The 14,987-nt window shown below is 45.9% G+C and overlaps 1 pseudogene; it reads left to right on the top strand.

Moving 5' to 3' along the window:
• Window positions 1-871: 871 nt before the first annotated feature.
• LOC141040936 (uncharacterized) lies at window positions 872-14,248 on the top strand (annotated as a pseudogene).
• The last annotated feature ends 739 nt before the right edge of the window (window positions 14,249-14,987 follow it).

The following is a 14,987-nucleotide window of genomic DNA, read 5'->3' as shown; positions in this document are numbered from 1 at the left end:
TACGTGATGCACGTTTGTTTGGTAACCTTGGGAAGTGCACCTTTTGCACCGACCGAGTATCTTTTCTTGGCTATGTTGTTACTCCACAGGGAATTGAAGTTGATAAAGCCAAGATTGAAGCTATTGAGAGTTGGCCGCAGCCCAAAACGGTCACACAAGTGCGGAGTTTTCTTGGACTCGCTGGTTTCTATAGGCGTTTTGTGAGAGATTTTAGCACCATTGCTGCACCTCTCAACGAGCTTACAAAGAAGGATGTGCCTTTTGTTTGGGGTACCGCACAGGAAGAAGCCTTCACGGTATTGAAAGATAAGTTGACACATGCTCCTTTACTCCAACTTCCTGATTTTAATAAGACTTTTGAGCTTGAATGTGATGCTAGTGGCATTGGATTAGGAGGTGTGTTATTACAAGATGGCAAACCTGTTGCATACTTTTCTGAAAAATTGAGTGGGCCTAGTCTGAATTATTCTACTTATGATAAAGAACTATATGCTCTTGTTCGGACTTTAGAAACATGGCAACATTATTTATGGCCCAAAGAATTTGTTATACATTCTGATCATGAATCTTTGAAACATATTAAAAGTCAAGCTAAACTGAATCGTAGACATGCTAAATGGGTTGAATTCATTGAAACTTTCCCTTATGTCATTAAACACAAGAAGGGTAAAGAAAATGTTATTGCTGATGCATTGTCTCGTCGCTATACTATGCTTTCACAACTTGACTTCAAAATATTTGGTTTGGAGACCATCAAAGATCAATATGTGCATGATGCTGATTTTAAAGATGTATTGCAGAATTGTAAAGAAGGAAGAACCTGGAACAAGTTTGTCGTTAATGATGGATTTGTGTTCCGTGCTAACAAGCTATGCATTCCAGCTAGCTCTCTTCGTCTTTTGTTGTTGCAGGAGGCGCATGGAGGAGGATTAATGGGACACTTTGGCGTGAAGAAGACGGAGGACGTACTTGCTACACATTTCTTTTGGCCAAAGATGAGACGGGATGTTGAGCGTTTTGTTGCTCGCTGCACTACATGTCAAAAAGCTAAGTCACGACTCAATCCTCATGGTTTATATATGCCTTTGCCTGTACCTAGTGTTCCTTGGGAGGATATATCTATGGACTTTGTTTTAGGTTTACCTCGAACAAAGAAGGGGAGGGATAGCATATTTGTTGTCGTGGATAGATTCTCGAAAATGGCGCACTTTATACCATGTCATAAAAGCGATGATGCTGTTAATGTTGCTGATTTGTTCTTTCGTGAAATTATTCGCTTGCATGGTGTGCCAAATACTATTGTTTCAGATCGTGATACTAAATTTCTTAGCCACTTTTGGAGATGTTTATGGGCTAAGTTGGGGACTAAACTGCTTTTTAGTACTACTTGTCACCCCCAAACTGATGGACAAACTGAAGTAGTCAATAGAACATTGTCTACTATGCTTAGGGCTGTTTTGAAGAATAATAAGAAAATGTGGGAAGACTGCTTGCCTCATATTGAGTTTGCTTATAATCGTTCATTGCATTCTACTACTAAGATGTGCCCTTTTGAAATTGTGTATGGTTTCCTACCTCGTGCACCTATTGATTTGTTGCCTCTTCCATCTTCGGAGAAGGTTAATTTTGATGCTAAACAACGTGCTGAATTGATCTTAAAAATGCATGAGTTAACTAAGGAAAACATTGAGCGTATGAATGCTAAATATAAACTTGCTGGAGATAAGGGTAGAAAACATGTTGTGTTTGCACCTGGAGATCTTGTTTGGTTACATTTGCGTAAGGATAGATTTCCTGATTTGCGCAAATCAAAGCTAATGCCACGTGCTGATGGTCCTTTTAAGGTGTTAGAGAAAATAAATGATAATGCATATAAACTTGAGCTGCCTGCAGATTTTGGGGTTAGTCCCACTTTTAATATTGCAGATTTGAAGCCTTATTTGGGTGAGGAAGATGAGCTTCCGTCGAGGACGACTTCATTTCAAGAAGGGGAGGATGATGAGGACATCAATACAATTATTACACCCACAGTCCCTGCTGCTATACATACTGGACCAATTACTAGAGCTCGCGCACGCCAATTAAATTACCAGGTACTTTCGTTTCTTGGTAATGATTCTAATGTTCATGAGAATATGATGCTGCCTAAATTGGATACATTTGTTTTGCTTACAAATGAAGGGCCTAGCTTTGAGAAGGATGAACATTGGAGCAAGAACAAGCATGGAGATGATGGCATGCGCATGGGGAACAAGAACGGAGTTACAAGTGATGATTTCAGGACGTTGAAGCCACCATAATGCGTGCATGAAGCCTTGGACGAAATATACAAGATGCTACTTCATAACTTTCGTCCAGAGGCTATTCTAGGTGCTGCGTCACCTTATTATTGGGCCAGGCCCATGTAATTTCGAAATACATAAGTATAGGCTGTTTTTAGAGTCCGTATGTGTGGGGAAACAAGAGATAGGGTTGGTTTCGGACCCCTCCCTCAAGGGCCACGAAATTCCCCCCCTCTTCCTCCATATATACAGCCCTTAGGGCGTCGTTTAGACTTTGGGTTTTGTTTAGATTAAAAGTTCGCCATAGCTGCAACTTCGCGTACTTCGTTTGTGTTCAGCGACCAGACAAAGGCGTCACAGAACCCCACCTTGATCAATAAAGCTTTCATCTTATATTCGCAATATCCAGATTGCAATCTCAGTTTCTTGCCTGTTCTTCGTTTGCTCGCAGGAAACAGACCCTCGTGGTCAGGTTGATCGTGCTCCGGCGTGGTCGATAACCTCTCGGAGTTGGTTTAGCGATTGCTAAGGCGCGACGTCCTCGCACGTTCGTAGTCGGATCGTCAAAGTCGACTTCCATCAAAGCGATATTCATCATCTCATCGAAAGACGGGACACCTTTGCCTCTATCAAGTAATATTGGACTGGTGGCGGAGATAAATCTGGTGGAACTCGGACTGGTGGCGGAGACAAATCTGGTGGAACTCGGACTGGTGGCGGAGATGAATCTGGTGGAACTCGGACTGGTGGCGGATATATGTTGCAGGTGGACTCGGATTGGCGTCATGGCGGCGGATATGTGGTGACGTAGATGGACTCGGATTGGCGGTGAATGTGTGGTGGTGGTAAATGGCAGCGGCGATGAAGTTGGTGCGGTGGTGGTATATGGTAGCAGCGATGATGATGATGCGGTGGTGATATATGGCAGCGGCGACGTGACAACCTATGAACAGAACTTGAAACTCTAAAGGACTAGAGGCTAAGACCAGCAACTTGACACGATGATGCAACCGCAAAGTCACCAAAGCAAATACAGAAAAGATTATGCAAAGGCTCAGATTGGTTCGGATAGGATGAACTAACCCTAAATTTTTTTGGCTTTTTCGTGGACTATAGGTATGACGAACAGACTCGATCTAAACTATGAAAAACTGTAAAATCTCACCGAGCAACCTGGAAGTCTGATACCACTTGATAGAGGCAAAGGTGTCCCGTCTTTCGATGAGATGGTGGCTATCGTTTTGGAGGAAGTCGACTTTGACGATCCGACTACGAACGTGCGAGGACGTCGCGCCTTAGCAATCGCTAAACCAACTCCGAGAGGTTATTGCCCACGCCGGAGCACGATCAACCTGACCACGAAGGTCTGTTTCCTGCAGGCAAACGAAGATCTGGATATTGCGAATACAAGAGGAAAGCTTTATTGATCAAGGTGGGGTTCTGTGACGCCTTTGTCTGGTCGTTGAACACAAACGAAATACGCGAAGTTGCGGCTATGGCGAACTTTTAATCTAAACAAAACCCCAAAGTCTAAACGACGCCCTAAGGGCTGTATATATGGAGGAAGAGGGGGGAATTTCTTGGCCCTTGGGGAAGGGGTCCGAAACCAACCCTATCTCTTGTTTCCCCACACATACGGACTCTAAAAACAGCCTATACTCAAGTATTTCGAAATTACATGGGCCCGGCCCAATAATAAGGTGACGCAGCATCTAGAATAGCCTCTAGACGAAAGTTATGAAGTAGCATCTTGTATATTTCGTCCGAGGCTTCATGCACGCATTATGGTGGCTTCAACGTCCTGAAATCATCACTTGTAACTCCGTTCTTGTTCCCCTTGTGCATGCCATCATCTCCATGCTTGTTCTTGCTCCAATGTTCGTCCTTCTCCAAGCTAGGCCCTTCATTTGTAAGCAAAACAAATGTATCCAATTTAGGCAGCATCATATTCTCATGAACATTAGAATCATTACCAAGAAACGAAAGTACCTGGTAATTTAATTGGCGTGCGTGAGCTCTAGTAATTGGTCCAGTATGTATAGCAGCAGGGGCTGTGGGTGTAACAATGGTATTGATGTCCTCATCAGTCATGATCTCGTACCTGAGGGGGAGCCCTAACATTGCCATTATTTGCATGTGGACGACCTGGTGGTTGTGGTGCTGGTGGTTGCACGTAGTTCTGATTTTGATCAACCTCATCCTCGTAATCTCCCGCATAATCATCCTCCTCCACATCAGCAGCAGGAGCCACAGAAGTATCAACAGCAGCACCAGCAGTTTGGCCAGGCTGAAGAGGGATACGGCTCGCTCGGCGGAGGGCTGTTTCCCGACGTGGAGGTAGTCGTTGTTCTTGTTGTTGTTGTTGTAGAGGCGCAGCTGGTGGTGGAAGACGCGCAGGCAGTTCATTAAATCTGTTATCAAGCTTTGTTGCGAACGTCTTCTCAAGGCCAGTGATCTTCTCCATGGCCTCTTCAAAATTGTTCAGCACATCTTGCACCTGTTCAGTCATCATTTGCTGAAACTTATCATGAAGCTCCTTGTTCGTTAAGTGCTCCCAGTCAATCTCGTCGGCTTGTGATCCTGGCATGGTTAGCAGTAATAGAAACACACAAAAATATGATCCTATAGACTACTAACAAGTGGTGGTGGTGGTGGGTGTCACAAATCCGTCAAGCAAATGTCAAATTCTTACCAGTTCTTACCCAGCAACAGGCGATGATCGGCAACCGATGTAGTCAAAACTCTCAAAGCTTGGATAGAGCGATTACCAGGGAGAGTCAAACGCACGATGTAGATGTATGTGGAGCTGGGAAGGCTTATAATATGGTAGCAAAAAGGGTCAGCAATAATCAATTCAGAGATGCAAAGTTGAATAAACGCTCAACGACGGTACTGTGCTGGTCCTAGGCTAGACCGTACTAGAGACGCGAGCCTAGAACACTAACAAAATCACGACGCTGCACGTAAACAGGAGGAGCACACTCTGAATTATTTTTTTCTTTTTTCACTTTTTTTGCACTTTTTTTCCTCTTTTATTTTGCTCCGCAACAATTTTTTTCGAAAAAGTCTACAAATGTCCTAAAAACTGCCTAGCCAGAATTTTCCAGACTTAGTTTTTTTTTAAACTGGAACTATTTTTCTTCTGCGGATGGCTCAGAAGTTGGGGAGTCCTATTCTGTCACGACTCGGAGTATCGCGTGATCTGGAAATCGAGAACAAAGCAATAATTACTGGACTCGGACTAGGACTGGTGGCGGAGATGAATCTGGTGGAAAATCGGACTGGTGGCAGATATTTGCAGGGCGATGGAACACGGACTGATGGCGAATCTGTGATGTAGGTGGACTCGGATTAGCGTGATGGCGGTGGATATGTGGTATATGGTAGCGGTGATGACGATGGTGGTATATGGCAGCGGTGATGACGCTGGTGCGGCGGCGGCGTGACAACTTGTGAACAGAACTCGAAACTCTAAAGTACTAGACGCTAGGACCAGCAACTTGACACGACGATGCAACCGCAAATTCAACAAAGCAAATACATAAAAGATTATGCAAAGGCTCCGATTGGTTCGGATAAGATGAACTAACCCTAATATTTTTTTGGCTTCTTCGTGGACTATAGGTATGAAGAACAGACTCGATCTAAACTACGAAAAACTATAAAATCTCACCGAGCAACCTGGAAATCTGATACCACTTGATAGAGGCAAAGGTGTCCCGTCTTTCGATGAGATGGTGGCTATCGTTTTGGAGGAGGTCGACTTTAACGATCCGACTACGAACGTGCGAGGACGTCGCGCCTTAGCAATCGCTAAACCAACTTCGAGAGGTTACTGACCATACCGGAGCACGATCAACCTGACCACGAAGGTCTGTTTCCTGCAGGCAAACGAAGAACAAGCAAGAAACTAAGATTGCAATCTGGATATTGCGAATATAAGAGGAAAGCTTTATTGATCAAGGTGGGGTTCTGTGACGCCTTTGTCTGATCGTTAAACACAAACGAAGTACGCGAAGTTGCAGCTATGGCGAACTTTTATTCTAAACAAAACCCAAAGTCTAAACGGTGCCCTAAGGGCTGTATATATGGAGGAAGAGGGGGGAATTTCGTGGCCCTTGGGGAAGGGGTCCGAAACCAACCCTATCTCTTGTTTCCCCACACATATGGACTCTAAAAACAGCCTATACTTATGTATTTCGAAATTACATGGGCCTGGCCAAATAATAAGGTGACGCAGCACCTAGAATAGCCTCTGGACGAAATTTATGAAGTGGCATCTTGTATATTTCGTCCAAGGCTTCATTCACTCCTTATGGTGGCTTCAAAGTCCTGAAATCATCACTTGTAACTCCGTTCTTGTTCCCCTTGCGCATGCCATCAACTCCATGCTTGTTCTTGCTCCAATGTTCATCCTTCTCCAAGCTAGGCCCTTCATTTGTAAGCAAAACAAAAGTATCCAATTTAGGCAGCATCATATTCTCATGAACATTAGAATCATTACCAAGAAACGAAAGTACCTGGTAATTTAATTGGCGTGCGCGAGCTCTAGTAATTGGTCCATTATATGTAACAGTAGGGGTTGTGGGTGTAACAATGGTATTGATGTCCTCATCACCTCTCCCCCGGAAATCCGACATCGACGACAGAACGCACCAGAAGCTCGTCCACTTCAGCCCGGACATCCGGCCGAGACCCCGGACGTCCGACTCGTCCCGAAGCCCCGGGCATCCGGCCCCCAGCCCGGACATCCGGCACCTGCGCGTGCACAACCGGGCCAAAGGCCCATGTATCCCCTCTTCACTTACCCCTTCGTGGACTAGCCTATATTTACTCCTTCCCCTTCCTCTAGTTTGGGTTAGCAAAGTGATAGCTCATTTGATAGAGAGCTTTGCTCCTTGTACCACTCTACTCTTGAGAGAGAGAGACTACTACTCCTTATGGAGGCCAAGACCTCCATCTAGGAGAAGATCCTGCGGGATATATCATCAAGACCCCCTCTTGGGCGGCCCCCCCCTTCAAGACCTCCTCATGGAGATGAACTTTACCTTGTATCTTTCCCTTTGTTGTTCATGTACCTTGTGGATCTTGTGTGTTTGATTGTCTAGTGGATGTGTGATTGGACTTGTTCTTGAGTCCCCTTGTGATTTCTCTCCGTTCTTCCCCGTGTTCATCGTGTTCTTCGAGGGAACCCACTCCAATCGTCAAAGATCGGCCTACACCGGGTTAGCCCCGTATCACACGGACGGAGCAGCAGCCGCGCTCGGCCGCTGCCCTACCCATGTCGCCCGGCAAGTTCCAAGCACCAGAGCCGCCGGGCACGCACCACCGGGTCGACACGCTGCCGGCCAACCCCGAACGTCATATCAGGCCTGCCAGCACGCACCACCTACGCCGCCGTACGCACCACCACACTTGCGCCGCCACCTCCACCAGCCAGGACGGCCACGGCAGAGGCGGCCGCCCGCAGTCCGCGCCGCCCACGGCCCGCTTGGCCAGGAGGGCCAGATCCGGCCAAGCTGCCACCGCATCCCGCCCCCAAGCACGCCCCCCCACACGACCGTCATGCCACCATGCCGCCGCGCTACCACGCCCGCCGTCAAGCGGGGCACCCCGATCCGCCAGCCCCGGCCCACCCCGAGATCGACGCGAGAGGGGACAGGGAATCCCCGCCTCCACCGGCGATGACTAGGCTTCGCCTGGCCTCGCCCTCTAGCGGCGGCGAGGGGAGAGGGGGAGAAGGAGGGGGGACCTGGCCGACGGCGGCTAGGGTTTCCTCCCGGTCGCGCGCGGGCGACTAGGGAGGGGAACGAGGAGGGAGCCCCGGCGGCGGATAGGGTTTCTCTTTCCGCCATTTCCAAACCTCTTCGGCACCGTGCATTGCCCTTTCCCACATCAAGAGTCGGTGCAAACTTCGCCGGTGCATCCAAACCCCATGATGTGATACACTCTATCAGCATAAGCCTCCTTATATCTTCCTCGAAACAGCCACCATACCTACCTATCATGGCATTTCCATAGCCATTCTGAGATATATTGCATGCAAATTCCACCGTTCCATTTTTATGACATACACCTTCATTGTCATATTGCTTTGCAAGATCATATAGCTGACATAGTATTTGTGGCTCAGCCACCATTCATCATTATCATACATGTTACGCTAGCATCATTGCACATCCTGGTACACTACCAGAGGCATACATATAGAGTCATATTGTTCTAGTATTAAGTTATAAGTAACTAAAAGTGTGATGATCATCATTATTAGAGCATTGTTCCGGTGAGGAAAGGATGATGGAGACTATGATTCTCTCACAGGTTGGGATGAGGAACCGAACAAAAAAGAAAAAAAGAGGCCAAAAAGGGCCCACCAAAAAGATGAGCCAATAAGGGCCCAACAAAAAATTAAGACAACAAGAGAGAAGGGACAATGTTACTATGCTTTTCCACACTTGTGCTTCAATGTAGCACCATGTTTTTCATATAGAGAGTCTCATATGTTGTCACTTTCATATGCTAGTGGGAATTTTTCATTATAGAACTTGGCTTGTATATTCCGATGATGGGCTTCCTCAAATGCCCGAGGTGATACGGGGTTGCCCGATCTTCACGGAGGATCTTCACTATGATGCGAATCAACGCCACCTGAAGGGTACGAAGGAAACTCTCAATCCCAGCCAACAAAGTTGTCGGGTAAAGGATAACTAGTGCGACCTGACAAGGCCGAAGCCAACTATTGCAAATGCAACAACCAGCGACAAGTATTCGCCCAACCACACTCTTAGTTTCCAATCCACGCAACCACGCACGAAGTTGGAAGCACGAACTGGTCGCTGCCTCAACGGCTACTGTTGTAAAATCACAAAGTGAGTTTACCCTCTCACAAGGCAAGATTACAAGAGCTAAGGAGGAAGTGAACTCTCAAACAAGATTCTGGTTGCACTCAGCTAACCTAAGTGAGTTTACCCTCTCACAAGGCAAGATTACAAGAGCTAAGGAGGAAGTGAACTCTCAAACAAGATTCTGGTTGCACTCAGCTAACCTATGCTGAAATCAAATTGCCAAAGAGTTGCGGATGAAGTGGGGTAAGGAGTATTTATACTAGGAACAACCCTCCTAGTTTAGGTGTGAAACCAGTCCAAACGAGGGGCTCAAATTCGTGCTAACGAACTGGTCAAGGGAGCAAACACATGGTGCCTCGCCCAGCAATTAATGCTCTGGACAGCTTGAATTGGAACTCTCATATCCTTTGACTCACGACTCCAAATGATGTGCCGTTTGATTTTCCTGAAACTAGACTTCATATGTTGTCCATTTTGTACTCCCATACGTGTTGGACACTCATATATTTGTGTTGCATGATGTAGCAAATTCTGGAACAAATTTTGGAACTGCGCAAGCAACAATAGAGTGTTGAGATGGCTTGCTATTCTTCCTTGAGGTGTAACAAGTTGCCCTTGTCACCAAAACATGGTTTACATCAGAGTTGAAACTTGTTCTCTTCAAACTTGTTGTATGGGCTTCAGAACTTGTTTCTTCATGAGTTGAACATGTTTCTTCATGTGCTGAAAGTTGTTGGTTGTCCTCAACATTGTACCTAAGTAAAATCAGCACACAAGATTTAGGTAGGATAAAGTTCTCATGTATAATTGAATTATGATCAGCTAGGAGCGCGTTCACCTATTATTCTATTTGTTTGGCACGGCTCCTTGTCATGGGATCTAAATAGGTGTTCTTTGTAGAAGCTTCATTTGATGGCTAAGATTTATCGTGAGGATAAGATGATAAACGAGGTGAACCTGGGATGTCCTCATCATCCTCCCCCTCTTCAAAAGGAGTCAACCTTGACTCTTGACCCTCTTGATCGATGCATGGAGACAAATCAGTAACACTGAATTTTGGACTCCCAACATAGTCTTCAGGAAGCTCGATCTTGTAAGCATTGTCATTGATCTTGGCCAAGACTTTGAATGGTCCATCTCCATGAGGCATTAGCTTGGATTTGCGCTTCTCTGGGAACCGATCTTTGCACAAATGTATCCAAACCCAGTCTCCAGGCTGAAATGTCACCTTCTTGCGATTTTTGTTTGCCTTAGCTGCATAATACTTGGACTTCCTTTCTATCTCTTCTCTGGTCTTCCCGTGAATCTTCTCACATATGCAGCACGCTTTGAAACCTCCATGTTACATCTCTCTTGCATTGGAAGTGGCAGCAAATCAAATGGTGCAACTGGTTTGAATCCATATACCACCTCAAATGGGCACATGCTTGTGCTAGAGTGGACTACTCTGTTGTAAGCAAACTCCACGTGCGGCAAACACTCTTCCCACTCCTTCAAATTCTTCTTGATCATTGTCCATGGCAAGGCTGAGAGGGTGCGGTTCACCACCTTTGTTTGCCCATCAGTTTGTGGGTGACACGTTGTTGAAAATAGTAGCTTGGTTCCCAACTTTGCACACAATGTTTTCCAAAAGTAGCTCATGAACTTCAAATCTTGTCATGGAAGTGTCACGACAGATGTCCTCATGGAAGGACTTAGTTGTTGAGCCATTGCGACAAGGTTAGCTTAAAGGGGTTAAACAGGATAAAAGGACACGAGGAGTTTATACTGGTTCGGCCCCTTGCGGTGAAGGTAAAAGCCTAATCCAGTCTGAGGTGGAATTGCTAGGGTTTCGATGACCAGGGAGCAAACACGCTTTGCCTGGCTCTCGATCTGATGTTTTCTTGCCCTAAGCCGTTGTCGGGTCGTCCCCTTATATACACGGGTTGACGCCCTGCGGCCTACAGAGTCCCGGACGGCTCATACAACGTGTCCGGCTCGGTGACTCATCTTACATGCCTTACAATACAAGTTTTCATATACATGGCGATTTGTACTTGTGGGCCTTAAGCCGTCTTCGGGTTTGGGCCCTCTAACAAGCCTGTCTATGAACCGCCACTTTAACACATTCTTGGGCTTCATTGAGATAAACCGCCATAGGGATGACCCGGCCCCTCCTGGGCGGGTCATATCCAATAGCCACATCCCCAACATTAGGCCCCAGGTTGATTTGAAATTGTTCATGTCAATCTTCAGCACTTGGGAAAAATCCTTCCTCGTCTTACTGTGAAATATTGTAACCCGCCATGACGTCATCTCCAGAATTTACAATAACCCATCGTGACGTCACCTGCCATTAATGTTTCACAGAACCCAAATCTTAATAAATCTCTTTCTTTACTGTCCTTCCGAAAATCGAGGCGCCCGCGCCGTCGCTTATCCATTTTCTGCACCTGCCGTTTGTCCTTCTAGCCCTATAAATAAGACCTCGGACTCTCCTCTCATTCTCCCCCTTTTCCTTCTCACCTTCTTCTTCCTCCTCGCGACGCACCAACCCGCACGAGCTCTGCCGCCGTCGACCTTCGCCTCCGACCTTAACTCCGGCCGCTGCATCACCCTGAACGGACTAGAAAACCGCGGCGCCTCTCCGCTGTCCCATCAGCATCAGTAAGCCCTCCTTTTCTTCGCCATAGATCTGTCATTAGGGTTTCAGTGTTCATCGGTGTTCGTCGCCGCCCTTCTTTGTTCTTGCTTAGATCCATGGATTAGATCCAAAATCCGCATAAATCTTGTGCAGTAGTAGTTTAGCACCTGTTTTTGATACTAGAGCATATCCTCATCGCGATAGATCTCCTCTGTGGCACCTCCGCTTTTCTGCTGCTGCTCTGTAGGTTTCGAATTTATTCCCTTTTTCTGAACAGTTGCAAATCCAAATTTATAACCTTAATCTGTGAAATCTGTTTGTCCAACACTTAGTAGAATTTTGCTCTTTGTCAAATTTTGAACACCTGTACATAACATGGCGGCTTATACGTCCGGCTTACAATTAAGCAACCATATGTCATTAGTCCTCACTTAAGCCGCCATTCTGAATGTATGCTATAACTGTTAACTTGTGATTTCACCAGCTAACTTGAACCGGCAAAAAAATTCCTTTCCTTTAGGCTTTCTTTCTTTCACAATGCCGCCAAAGATTGACATACATGCAATTGGGTCCCCTCCATCGTCACCGAGGGCACATTTAAGGACTTTTTCAAAACCGATGCATTACCGTGCTCCTGACCGGGCGAAGAAAGACCTCAGCCGAAAGATGGTGAAGTCATCGTTTTTACTGACCACATGAACCGGGGCTTCTCGCCGCCCAGCTCTAAATTCTTCCGAGACATTCTGCACTTTTTCCAGCTCCATCCTCAAGACATTGGACCCAATTCCGTGTCAAACATCTGCAACTTTCAAGTCTTCTGTGAAGTATACCTTCAAGAGGAGCCCAGTGCTGATCTCTTTAGAGAGTATTTTTACTTGAACCGCCAGACTGAGTTCACAAATGGTCTTAGCTTGGAGCTCGGTGGAATATCAATTCAACGCAGAAGAGATGCCATCTTTCCTTATGCCTGCTAGGAAATTGCTCCTACCATTGTGAAAGTCAAGGCTCTGCTAGGAAATGGGCTAACTGGTGTTATTTAGTCAGGTGCTGGGTTTCTTGGCGGATCATTCCCTTAAGTTGCCGCACCGGCTTAATGTGCAATTACACTGGTGGTGAAAAAGATTCACTGCGTCACATCTCTACACCATTAAATGATGCAGTAGTAACTGAAATGGTTAAGTCTCTTCTGAATGAAGATCCGGAAGATTGTGTTAAAGTGGGTCTGGCCCCTTTCTGCAAGCTTAACCCGCCACCAGATGTAAGTCTCTGAACTTACTTATGTTTACCTCATCATCGAATACCTTATTAACTCAACCTTTAATAACCTTTTCAGGCTAAGTCTGACTTTTGGAAAACGGAGTACGATCATGAGGCGGCTAAGAAGGCCAGGGCTGCCAAAAAAGCCGCTAGGAAAGCCGCCAAGAAGACCATCAAGAAAAAGAAGAAACCGAGCGCCTCTGACCTGCTCAAACTGGATGATACCTTTGAGTCAGAGGTAGCCCTTGACTCTCATGGCTCATTTTTGAATCATCTTATTAACACTGACTATTATCAGGCTGACACGGGAGCCAGCCAAGCAGCCGAACAAGAGGTAACTATTATTCCCTCCGGCTTAGACCCTTTGCCAAGACAGAAACTTCGACAAGTAACCCGGAAAGTAAGGTTTTCACACCCCCCTTGGCTTATTTAGATCCTCACTTTCTTTTCAAGCAACAGCAACATGAGAATCAACGTCAGACCCGGACGAGCGGCGTTGAAGAGTTGTCCTCCGGCTTACCCAACACCCCCGTTCCTTGAAAACGGCGAAACGAGGTTCTTTTTAAGTTACCTTTTTGACCCGTTATCAGGTCTTATTTATCTATCACTCAACTCTGTTGATGATCATCTGACCAGGAACTTGCCCGTTCTTCCTCTGGCGACTCATCACAAACTGAATTGCCGACTTTCAAAACTGCCCCTGGGTAATGATAATCACTTCTTACACTGCACCTCTTTATGTTCTGATAACTATACTGATTCATCATAATCCGTACAGGGGACAAGAAAAGCCTAACAAAAAGGCAAAGGCGACCAAGCCAACTGAGGCACCTGAAATCGCTGAGCCGGCGCAGCAAGTCCCTGTGCCCGAAGTCTCTAACAAACAACCGAAAGAAATTGTCACTGACACTCCGCCTGAGATTCCGGATCTCCGTGTTGATAACACTACTATTAATCCTTCAAATCCTGCCCCATCGAGCTCACCTAAGCCGTCAGAGACTCATAATGATGATGTGTTGATTACTGGCACCAACTTTGTTGAACCGGGAAATCCAATAGCCTTAGCTAAACATACTGCCAAGCAAGAGGTTATTGAGAGGCGGAAAATGAAGTTTGACATCTCCCATTATGCGCAACTGAGCAGCAATGAGATCCTCTCTGGTTACCTCAGTCAAGTCCACTCCAGCCGCGACCTTGAAGTTGATATGGTGAAACAGATGCACCAAAAATATGAGGTATGACTTCCGTTTTAAGCAATTTATATACATATCCTACCAGCCCCCAAGTCTACTGGCTATGACAAGATTGAAATAGGTTGTGGACATTTAGAAGAATCCATAAATTTCTGTCCTAGAATCCCTCCTTGTCCGGGTTAAATGTAAACCGGATGTTTATGCAGTATAACTTTGCATCCGTAGTCCCCAAGGGCCGGTTTAATCAGCATGAATGAGCCGGTCCTATTTATCATTTGTAAGAGAAAGAGAACTTAACTGCATAGCCCCCCATGAGTCGGTTGGGACTGTTTATAGCATAGACGGCTCATTATGAAGAAGATACCAGCGGTATGCATTAGCCCCCAAGTGCCAAGTAGCTTTGCTTGCAAAGTGCTTGGGACTTCAGTTATAAGATCTGTTTCCTTGAAAGATTTCTTTGACAGACATTAGCCCCCAAGTGTCAAGTGTTGTTGCTTGCAAAAGACTTGAGACTTATATCAACATTCGAGTCAAGGATGCAAGCACCTAAGTCTCAAAAGAGTGGCGAGGTTTCCTTATGCACAAGTTGTACCTTACAGAACACAAATGGACAAGAGGTAGAACTTATCTGTGTATCTTGCCGGGGATCGCAGTGCTGGGCAATCTTCTCAACTCCTTGTTGAAGCCAAGTTCATGGCAGGAATCTACAGCTTCATGCAAATGAGAATGAATGCAGGATGCGATCCTATCTATATAATATGCAAATGCTCATGAAATGCTTATGCAG

The sequence above is a fragment of the Aegilops tauschii genome, chromosome 2, assembly GCF_002575655.3.
Source record: "Aegilops tauschii subsp. strangulata cultivar AL8/78 chromosome 2, Aet v6.0, whole genome shotgun sequence".
Taxonomy (NCBI): domain Eukaryota; kingdom Viridiplantae; phylum Streptophyta; class Magnoliopsida; order Poales; family Poaceae; genus Aegilops; species Aegilops tauschii.
The sequence above is the reverse complement of the archived record's forward strand: the minus strand, read 5'-3'. Positions and strand labels throughout refer to the sequence as shown.